The sequence below is a fragment of the Emydura macquarii genome, unplaced genomic scaffold (genome assembly GCF_026122565.2).
Source record: "Emydura macquarii macquarii isolate MOO-44397 ecotype Brisbane River unplaced genomic scaffold, CSIRO-AGI_Emac_v2 contig_306, whole genome shotgun sequence".
In the NCBI taxonomy this organism is placed as follows: domain Eukaryota; kingdom Metazoa; phylum Chordata; order Testudines; family Chelidae; genus Emydura; species Emydura macquarii.
In genome coordinates, this window is record NW_027130443.1 from 13,988,297 (window position 1) to 13,999,506 (window position 11,210).

The window sequence follows — 11,210 nt, forward strand, 5'->3', positions numbered from 1 at the left end:
GGTGTGCTCGTGAAGGCCACCCCTGGAGACAGGGACTGGGCAGACCCGGGGTTGCACTAGCAGAGGGTCTGGCCCGGGGATGTGGCTCTCTCTAGCCACTCTTGGTCTCTGTGGGCCCTGGAGGAAGGGGCGGCTCATGACCAAGACTCAGCCCCACTACACGAGAGCCCACTCTGCTTCTCTGGCTGGCCCAGCCAGCCCGACACTGCATCTCCCTTCTGCACCCAGGGGAGCCGCTAAGACTCACCGCTGCTGAAAGCTGTCTGGGCAGGCTGCAGAGCCCCAGGGCAAAGCAGGGCCCGACCAGGTGGCCCGAGGCCTCTGCGGACAGAGTGGGTGGGCAAAGAGCATTAGGGCTGGCGCAGAGGAGAGCCAGGCCCAGGCAGCTTCCGAGAGCCCGCCACCTGCTGAGAAGGGGCCGAGAGCGGCCGCGGCACATTCCCAGCATTAAAGGGGAGGGCGGGCGACCTGCTGCTTCTTATGCACTGCGTGAGAAGCATCAGCTCATTGAACAAGTGCGCGCTGGAGCAGGGAGAGCTCTGTGGGGCCAGGCATTCCCGGGCGATTATACCACACGCGTGGGTGGCCCTTTAACTGCATCGTCCGCCTGTCGCTGAGAACTTCCGCTCAGACTCATTTCGTGGAATCTCGTGGTTACAGCCACGGGATAGAGAGTCAGGACTCCCGGGTCCCGTTCTCATTTCTGCCCCTGACTCGCTGGACAACCTCCTGGCTCTGGCTGGAAGTGTGACCTAATGGGTAGAGCCCAGGACAGTGAGTCAGGACTCCTGGGTTCCATAACAAGCTCTGATACTAACTCACTGTGTGACTTTGGGCCTAGACCCACATTTTCAAGCGTGGGCACTGATTCTGGGCCCCTGGGTTTTCGGGGGCCCAGCCTGTGCCGTGCCACTGGGCCTCCTCCTCAGAGGAGCTGGGCAAACCTGGCACAGGTTGAAATCAGTGGGAGCTGCAACTCTTCAGCGAGCTTGGAAGGAAAGTAGGTTGATAAGCCGGGAATTCGAGTGGCTTTGGGTAGGATTTGAATCCACTCCCTCCCCTGCACACGGACATCGATGGTTCATCCCATCATGGCAGTAAATGTGCAGCTTCAGACATAAACCAGCAGAAACGGATACGGGAAGGGCTGTGGCCTGGGTAACGGACCCGGCCTGCTGCTTTCTTACCACTCCCACACACTGCCTGCTCCCAACCAACGCCCAGAGAAGCTGTCACGTGCATGGCAGGTCTGAGGCTGGGACCAGCTTCTGGGATCTTGAATTTCTGGCCGGTTGCTAGAAATCCTTCTTGATCCCACCTGGAATGAGCCCCATGAACAACCCCAGCCCCTGCTGGAACCTGGGGTCGCAGGTCATGCCCTTCCCGGCTTGCTACATGGGAGGAGCTGCCAGTGAGAAGGGAGGGTGGCATGGAAGGAGCCCATGTGGAAAGGCAGCGGGAGAACTGTTGCTCAGGAGCTTTTGCCTTGCTCTCGGACGGGCCCCCAAGATTTCAGACCCCAAACTGCCGGTGCAGCTTTTCCGCTCGGAAGGACGGCGACTCGGCCACTAGCTGTAACTGCTCCCACCTGGCCCAGATTTTGTACCCCTTGTTGCCGATAGTGCTAAGAGTTCCCCACGGGTAAAGGAAGGTCTGGATCCTGCCCCAAGAAGCTCACCCAGTCTGAGGAGCCGGCAGATCCCCGGGGTTTCTGCGGGAGGACGGCGCGGGCAGAGCCACGGGCAGCATCGGGACCCCAGGCTTCACCTGGCTTCTTGTGCCGTGCCATCTGTTTCCACCTCGATTCCATCCCTCGTGCACGTGCAGCCAGCTACTGAGTGAGGCCCGTCCCTAGGCGAGAGACACACAAAGATCCACATTGTTGGGCCTTTCCTGACACGCTAGATTTATAACCTGATTTCACAGGGTTCTTTTTTTTGTTTGTTTGGTTTTTTTTTTAAAGGCAGGAGGAAAAATACCTGCCAGGCCCCTCGACCTGCGCCCATTGCACCCCCCTGCTTTATTATCTCAATCTTGTGCGCGGGCAGAAATGGTCCCTTGCGAGCTGTCGCGGCTCCATTCGTTAGGGTTATTTATGACAGCACCCCAAAGCGGGCGTGGAGCTGCTGACAGGCTTTGATAACCTCACACCCCTAATGGGGAACACATGGGGCCGGGTCCTCAGCTGGCGGAGAGCGGCGTCGCCAGCAGTTAAAGTAGATCAGAGCAGAAGCGGGGCAGACCTCTCCCCTGACCCACCCAGGGAGGAGGGGGAGCCCTGCTTAGCCAAGCCAGGGGATGGAGCGGGAGGGGCGGTCTGCTCTCCCCCACCCTATGGCTGACAGTGATTTACACTGGAGGAGGCTCTGGGCCCTCTGGACAGAGCAGGATGAAGGGGCAGGTGTCACACGGGCACGTCGTGCCAGCTCGTTCCGCTCAGCGAAACCGAACCAGAGCGAAAAGCTGCTCACCACATTCATTGCCAGTTTGGCTTTGGTTCTTCCCCTCTCGGCCCCCTCCCCCCGCTGGATCTGATCCAGGCCCTCGGCCCCCGTGTCCTGCGTCGGTGAGTAATGTCCAAGTAAATTGGATAGATTGGGAGCCGTCACAGTAAATCACCCTGGGCGGAGAGTCACATGCTTGGCAGATAGGGTTTCCAGAGCCCAGGCAGCCGGCAGAATCGCTTGCTGCCCAGCGCTCCCTCCCTGGCTGCACGGGAAAAGCCAGAGCCGCTCGCTCACGCTGATCTCACTGGCCAAGTGTGCAGAGGCACAGGAGCCGGCCAAGGCACGGCCCCGCCTGTGTCAGGCTTGCTGCCCCGCTAGCGTGCCAAGGCCGAGGCGCTGGGGCGGGGACACCGTGTCCTCGGCTTGCTTCGCCCACTCGTCTGGGGGAGTAACTGGGAAGCACCCACCCAAGCTGTGCCCGGAGCGCGCTCAGAGCGCGCCGAGCTGCACAGGTGCTTCTCAGCCACTCGAGTTTCCTTAGGACCTCGAGAGCCAGGCGCCCCAGCAATTGCACTGGGGTGTCAGCCCGCCGACGGGCCAGTCCTCAGCTGCTGCAGATGAGCCCCATTCCTGGGGCATCGTTGGCAGGTGGGGGATCTGGCCCTATATCTAGAGCTCCCAACGCGCATGTCACTGAATTCCCCGGGGACGTCACTGACCAGACGTCACTGCCCGCTGAAGGTGAGCCAGGCCAACGCTTTCCAAAGTGTCCCTGCCACGCCGTGGGTCCACAGGGCTGCAGATGCTCACAGCTCATAGACTGTACGGTCAGAAAGGACCATGGTGATCATCTGGTCCGACCTCGCACAGCACGGGGCACAGAGCCTCACCCACCCGCTCCGGTAAAAGACCCGGACCTGTGGCGGAGTTACTGAAGTCCTCCGATCGCGGTTTAAGGAAGTCCTCAGTGGGGGTGGCAGGTGCTCGACTGCTCCGAGAATCAGACTGGAAGTGCCTTGAGTTGGGCACCCAAAACAGAGGCACCCAAAATTGGACGGTGCCTGTGAAAACTGGGGGCTTAAACCCTCAACGTACCTGGTTTGTGCTTCTTAACAAGCCCCGGCTACTCGGCTGTTCACGCAGTATGAAAACACCAACTCTCCAGTAAGCCCGGCTCCGCACTTGCCTTTCAGCCCTCAGCCGTGCAGCACACAGGTGGGTGGGTGTTATCGTCCCCAGTTTGCAGCCAGGGCCTGCCCGAGGACACGCAGCAGTGATGGCCGTGGTGGGTGCAAAGCCCAGGTGCCCTGACTGGCTGCCGGGACCGCCCTCCCCTCTGCACTGTGCTGCTTCTCCAGGCTGCATTCTCTGCCGGGGAACGTTCCCGCCTGCTTCGCCCCGCTGCTGTTCCAAGGCTCCTGGGAGGGGATTACTTGCATTTTCTTTTTGGCTCAGGGGCTTGGTTGCTGGAGAGGCTGTGGTACCACCTGCAGACTCGCTGGGAAAGGGAGCAGGCGGCGCGACTCCCCGCGTGGGGCGATGCTGTCACCAGTCAGGTGGGAGCCCCCAGTCTGAGGAAAATGATCAGTTCAGCCTCGTTTGCTGCGCAGCACAAATACCTTGGTGCAGTTTTCAGTCTGCCCAGGAGAAACCCAGGCCTGGAAGAGCTGGGAGGCTGCGGGTCGAGGCAGAGTGGCTGGGGTGCCCCGCACTGGAGAAGAGGGGGAGCTCGAGGCAGGACTCATGGGACATTGAGAGCACGGTGTGTCGGAGGGAGCCCACAGCTGAATGACAGGCCGGCTGTGGGCTGGGTGTGAGGGACCCTGGCAGGGCTGTGTGGGGCCCAGGACTGGGTTAGTGGGGGGGGGGGGGGGCTGCAGGTCGGGACTGAAGTGCATTGGCAGAGGTAGGTGTGGGAAAAGCTTACCCAGCACCTGCCTGCAACATGCCTGGCTCAGCCTTCGCTGTCAGCTCCTCGACTCCACCAGCACTAAATTCACTCACATCCTAATAGAAAAAACCTTCCCCTGCAATCGGAGTCCAGCTGGCAAATATTTACAGCTGATCATCAGCCTCCCTCCCACAGCCCCCTCCCCCCACCTCCCCCTTTCCAATAAACACAATCAAAGCAGTTTGCATGTATCAAAAATGACCTCTGCTTCTTCCTGGCGCCTCTAAGACAATAACAAAACCACCATTGTGGAAGAGGAACATGGGGTCCTTCCAACTAGGCCGGCCAATTCGTTGCTAGGGCCACTCCCTTGGGGCACATGGTTTCCTGAATACCTTGGCCAGGTGAGCCCCAAACCCAGTGCACAACAGGTAACAACTTGCGGCCCCCGGGTCATGGATCCCAGCGAACACGCCTGAGTTAATGAGGGCTTTGGTTTTCTTGGTCTGTGGCCAAAATCCACCTTTTCACCAAAACTGTGCTTGTCCCCTGTGGTGAGACACATCCCCCTCCCCTGGCTGGATCGCCTTCGCATTACCTCCAGAGAACCAGCAACTCGCACACTCAAGCACCCTGCTCCACATTGGTCACATTTTTTCCACCTCCCTAGAGATTAGCAAACCAATCCACCCCCCACCTTCCCTCTCACGCGCTCTGGAATTATTTGTGCTTTCTCAATGCAAACACTAGCCCAAAGGAGGGGCTGGCTTTTTTCACAGGCGGCTATGGCACAAAGGACTGCATGCTTTTGTCAGTAGCATGGAAGGGGTTAAACGGGTTGTAAATTACCCATTAATGTGGAAATGTTACTGAGAAGAATATAAGGAAAAGCCTGACTGCTGGATTCTTTGCATTTCTAGCTTCTTTATTTTCCCCACAGGTCATTTTAAAAGGCTGCAGAAAGTAATATGCAAAGGTCTGCTGGGGCTTGGCTGGGGCTTTCTTCTGGGGTTTTCACACCAAGCTTTGGATCCAGACGCTCCCTCTATCCAAGGACTTTCTGGATTAGGCCCCTGAATGGGAAATCAAGTAATTAGGTGAACTCCAGAGAAGGCTGCAGTGCTGATGATACACAAGCTCCAATGAGGACCAGACAATGAGGGTCCATTGGCCAATCACACCCCATGGCGCCAAGGGGCGCCGAAGCGGAGCCACGCGCCAAGGGGAACCAGTCTGTTGGCCACAGGGAGTGCGGCCCTTGCCCAAGCCACTCTCAGGGCTTGTCGTTACAGCAGGGCTGCCCCAGCTCGCCACACAGCTGCAGTTCAATAGGTGTATTATTAGTCCTGACTGCGGAGGGGACTCGCCCAGCTCTGTGCCGGCAGAGGCGTCCTGGCCATCAACGCAGGGCCGGGCTGAGCAGACACAGGGCGGGAGGGGAGGCCGGCACAGTGACAGGCTCGCACACGTGGTTTCCTGCCCAGTGAGGACAGTCCTGTCAACTGGGCTGGGGGACCCAGCTGCATAACGTGCTTCTTCCCCGTTCGGTTCTGTCGTGCTGTGTTCTGTTTGTGCAGCGCCTAACGCGGGGGGCACCACCATAAGACGTGCAATAGCTGGCACCTCCCCAGGCTGGTAGCGGGGGCCCCTCTGACAATGGATCTGGGAAGGCGGCAGGACCAAGGGGCACAGCAAGTGGTTTCTAGGGAGGGCTGCGGCTGCAGCCCAGTGGGCAGGACAGCTCAGCCTGTCCCCAGTGTAAATCATGCTCCACGGTGGCACTGCATGAGTCAACCTGCCCCCCGCAGCTCTGCGCTGCTCCTTTTGTTAGCTCCGTGAGTGCTGATGAGCTGCGGCCGGCTGCGTCAGTCTGTGGGCAGGGCCGCGCGGCCATGGAGTCAGCAGCTCTTTAAAGGTCACTGTCAAAGGGCACAAACGCACCACATCTGTTTTCTGGTTGACGCGCTGACTCAGAGAAAGTGGGGAAAGGGGCTGTCTCCGCGCCGCCTTTGTCTCTGGGGCTCTCCCGCTGTCTCCGAGGGCCAGCCCCCGCCAGGCACCCAGCGCCCTCATTCTTCATTGGCAGCCAGCACTGCTTCCAAGGACATTCATGCTCCCCCCACCCTTTTTGTGGGGGAAGGGAGGGCGCTGGGTTTTGGGCTTGGACGCCCGGTCGAGTTTTCTCATGCAAGGACAGAATTCCTTCCCGTCTCTAACACCCACGAGGAATGGAAGGCGGGCTGTTCCCCAGAGGAATCTTCCTTTCCCGTCCCTCCCAAAATGCTGAGCACCTCTATAAGTCACTGCAGGTCTCCCCAGGGCTCTCTGGGGCAGGGACAGCCTCCCCGTGTGTCTGCACCATGGTCAGCACAAGGGGGTCTGGATCTTAGCTGGGGGCTGCAGCACAAAGAGGACTGTATAATAACAGCGTCCAAGGCACAGCCTGTCGGTGTCACTCAGTGAGGGGTGGGCGTGAAAACCTTGAATGTGCTGCTCTGAAGCTCAGTCCCACTCAGTACACCATGGTCATTTCCTCTAGGACGTTGCTGGCGCTGTCTGTCCTGCCGCCAGGAACAGACTGTCCCTCTCCCTTCCCACACCCTCGTGTTCCCTTCACAGGCATGTGGGTTTTATAACTAACCAGTTCCCCACAGCTGCTCCAACCTCTGCAGCCCATCACAGAGCCCCAAGGTTTGCCTTCAGCCTGCAATTTCCTTACTGGAGCCACTGATTTACCCACTTTGCTTTTCTGCACAACAGCAGCAGCGTATGCACGGGCGCCATAGCTCCGCTGGTTCGCTAACACTTCCACAGGAACTGCCAGGCAAGGGCAGGATCTACTCTGGCAGACAAGCTCATAACATCCCAGCGTGGTGGCTTCCCATTCCGTCTCCCAAAGCCCACAGCTTTGCTAATTGCTCTTCGAGCTAGTTGTTTGTCCTAAGCTCAGAAGGGCTGGGCTTGGTACGTTCCTGGACTGGAGACCTCGAAGGAAAGTCCACTTGTGGGAGAAAGTGGTGCTGGTAATTCAGTACTGAACCAGTGCCGTAGGCTGTGTCTCTGCTCGTGGACTGGGCTGGTGGGGCGGGATGCCGGAGGAGGTGGGTAGGGAGTGTATGTGTACGTGTCTGCTGCACTCCCCTGTTGCCAGGTGGCGGTGTTGGGAAGATGCAGAGTGTTCAAATGCATTTCTGGCCATGGTTCTGCCCCGCATCCATACATATGCGGTGCTACACTGCTGCAATTGCATTGCCCACTGGGTATCTGTCCCACAGCCCCTGCACAGCTCCCTGCACTGGATCCTGGCTTAGAGGTTCTGTGTGACCTTGTAGATGAGATTTAAAAAAAATTTGCAATCCTTAAAAAGTGTGGTTATTAAAAACCCCATGGCCCTTTTGGTAAGAGTAGAGGTGTTAGCCCAAAGATCTGGTCAGCTTGGGTAACTACATTCAGCCTACTATCTGGTGCATGCACAACTGGTTGGAAAACTGTACTCAGAGAGTAGTTATCAATGGTTCACAGTCAAGCTGGAAGGGCATATTGAGTAGGGTCCCATAGGGATCTGTCCTGGGTCTGGTTCTATTCAGTATCTTCAGAACTGATTTGGATAATGGCATAGAAAGCACACACAAAGTCTGTGGACGATATCAAGCTGGCACAGTTTGCAAGTGCTTTGGAGGACAGGATTAAAATGCAAAATGATCTTGACAAACTGGAGAAATGGTCTAAAATAAACAAGGTGAAATTCAATACAGACAAATCCAAAGTGCTCCACTTAGGAAAGAACAATCGGTTGCACAAATACAAAATGGGAAATGACTGCCTAGGAAGGAGTATTGCAGAAACGGATCTGAGAATCAGAGTAAATATGAGTCAACACTATAACACCGCTGCAAAAAAAGCGAACAGCATTCTGGGCTGTATTAGCAGGAGTGTTGTAAGCAAGACACCAGAAGTAATTCTTCCACTCTACTCAGCACTCATAAGGTCTCAACTGGAGGATTGTGTCCAGTTCTGAGCACCCCACTTTGGGAAGGATGTGGATAAATTGGAGAAAGTCCAGAAGAGAGCAAAAAAATGATGAAAGGTCTAGAAAAGCTGACCTGTGAGGAAAGGATGAAAAAATGGGGTTTGTTTAGTCTGGAGAAGAGAAGACAGACGGGGCACATGATAACCATTTTCAAGTACATAAAAAGTTGTCATAAAGAGGAGGAGAAATTGTTCTCTTTTACCACTGAGCACAGGACAAGAAGTTATGGAACAAGGGAGATTTAGGTTAAGAAAAACTTCCTACCTGTAAATTACGGATTACCTAAAGAGGTTGTGGGAGCTCCATCATTGGAAGTTTTTAAAGAACAAGTTAGACAGACACCTGTCAGGGATGGTCTGCTAATACTTAGTTCTGCCTCAGGGCAGGGGACTGGACAAGATGTTGTATCACCAGCTCTCCTAGTCCTGCATTCCTATCATTGCACCTGAACTCCCAAGTGAAGACATTATTTTTTGCTTCTTCTCCTGCAACACCGCTGTGTAACGTTTTTCTGTGTCGTTAAACAGATGCAGTGTTTCACCCCAGAGCAGATGCTTTTCAATGGAGATGGAAGCAAGCACTTTATTCAGATACCATGAAATGGAATGGGATCTTTTGGGATGAAAGGTGTTACTGTATCATAGGCAGAGCTGGTAGCACCACCTATGGTTAATGTTGCCTGATACTTTCCATGATAAGATCCTGTTTTCAGTTGCCGGTAACTTTGCCAAACTTGAAGCATGTGGGCTGAAATTTCCTGTGCTGGGTCTCTGCCTCAGACAGAAATGTTGGGAAAGTTTCAGCTAAAAAGTTCAGCAGTTTCCAAGAATGACGCTAGGAAGAAATACATTGATTTGCCCATGTTCAAAAAAAAAATTGCCCAACTGTTTCATTCATAAGCTCAAGCGCCTCCGTGCTGTGGAGCAGGGACTTGAAATTTGGCAGGGAGAAGGTACCCGAGGGCTAGGGAGATGCCCTTTGCTGCCACTGAAAATTCAGCCAAACTTGGCCAGGTTAGAAGCCTCTGAAAAATCTCCATTTGCGTTTGTTAGAATTTGGCAACTAAATAATCACTGAGGCGTCCATCCACACGGAGCATGCCCCAGCCCCACCCTGCTTTGTAACATGACTGGACTCTGCATCTGCCATCCACACAGAGTGACTGAGCCTGGCGCTGTGGGGACTGAGCAGGACTGTCCCTCTGACTGCTCTCAGCCCCAGTGAGGGGCTGCGGTAGGGCCAGCGCTGAGACCAGGGAGCCTGGCTCTCCTGGACTCTCAGTTACCCGCCTGCTGGGCCTTGGCCGCATGGAGGAGGAGGAAGAGCAGCTTGACTGGAAGGCAGAGGGTTAATGAAGGGGGAAGCGAGAGGGTGTGGGGCATGGACAGGAGCTAGGGACAGGACCCAGAGGGATAGCAGCTGGGGAAGGGATGGGACAGGAGCTGGATCAAAAGATCACAGTTCTGCTGACAACCCGTGCGTGTGGATGTGGTCCCACAGGAGGAAATTTTTGGTTTTTCAGTGTTAAATTTTGTTTTGTAATGAGGAAATTACATCCGAAAAAGTTACATTAGAAGACCATTAAGGTGGCAAAGTGAAGCCCTGGGAAGTGCGGACTGCCAGAACGAAGGCTGCCTGTCCATCTTCAATTGCATGCCCCTGGACAGAGTATCTGGTGATGCTGCATTTCATGTAAATGGAGGCTCTGTTGTTAAACTGGTGTGTTCAGAATGAAGGTGGCTGGGGGGAGCAATAATGGAAACTGGGCTGTGAGAAAGCAGGCTTGCCGAGAGGAGCGGGTTTATTTACCTTTGTAGAAAGCACTCAGCGCTGCAGTGCCTAGGTCCTGGACCCAGCACGGAGAAGTCCCATTTCTGCTGAAAGAAGCCTGTTCTCTGACTTGTTGACTGCTTCATTGGCTATTACCTCTGCTTGGCCGTCTTTCTAGGATATTTAGAGACCACAAATCTACTGTGTTGTGTGACACCGGGACTGGGAGCTGGGACACAGGGACTGGCTTGAGACACACAGCTGCTCCAGTTTACCATGAGGTGTCTTTAAACCAATATAATTAAACAGTGGGTGGTCACTCTTAATTCGATCTAAATCTGGTTTACACTGGTTTAGCTTCAATGGCCCCCTTGCTGTCTTCAGCTACCCTGACATCAGGCAGAGTTAAAGGGAGGTAAAACTAGAACCGCTTGCAATTTTCCATCAAAATGTTTCTTTGGTGGAAAACTTGCCTTTTCGGTGAAATGGAAATTTCCCAGGGAAAAGTCTCTTTTTATTGAATTTGGGGGGGTTCCATTGAAAACCCAAAGTTCTTTTAGTTGCCAACCCCCCCAAAAAAATTTATTTTCATTTTTGGGGACAAAAACACACCCAAACAATAAAGAAAAAAATGGCCGGGGGGAGAAAACCGATCCGCAGCCAGCTGTGAAGAGTGCCCGGAAAGGAACCGATTGATCTGTTGGTGCTAGTTAAACCCGTGCGACTTGTGTGAAAAGAAGCCCTTGGTGACTTATCTGTACAGCTCCGAGCACAAGGGGCCGGAGCCCTTCCCCGCGTGTCCATGTGGCTGCAGGAAAACACCGGCTCCTGGCACAGCACGTTACTAAAAGAACAACAGGAACACACGGACTCTCCCGGGTGGGGGAGAAATGGCGGCTTTATTTTTGGCCGGCCAGACAGACAGACAGACAGACAAGCCCCTGCGTGGGACGCGCAGCCGCTGCGTTCAGAGGCGGGCGAGGACAGGGGCTGGGACAGAGGCAGGGTGAGGGCAGGACACCGGCTGGCAGCACACGTGGGAGAACAGCTCGAGGCCAGGCGCCCGGCTTGG

General features: G+C 55.2%; 1 long non-coding RNA gene across 1 annotated transcript; it reads right to left on the minus strand.

Moving 5' to 3' along the window:
• Positions 1-332: 332 nt before the first annotated feature.
• On the minus strand, positions 333-4,211 carry LOC137157596 (uncharacterized). Its single transcript, XR_010921151.1, has 3 exons — positions 3,543-4,211; positions 1,679-1,851; positions 333-752 (listed from the first exon to the last, which is right to left on the minus strand). It is a non-coding gene; the product is annotated as an uncharacterized lncRNA (long non-coding RNA).
• Positions 4,212-11,210: the final 6,999 nt, after the last annotated feature.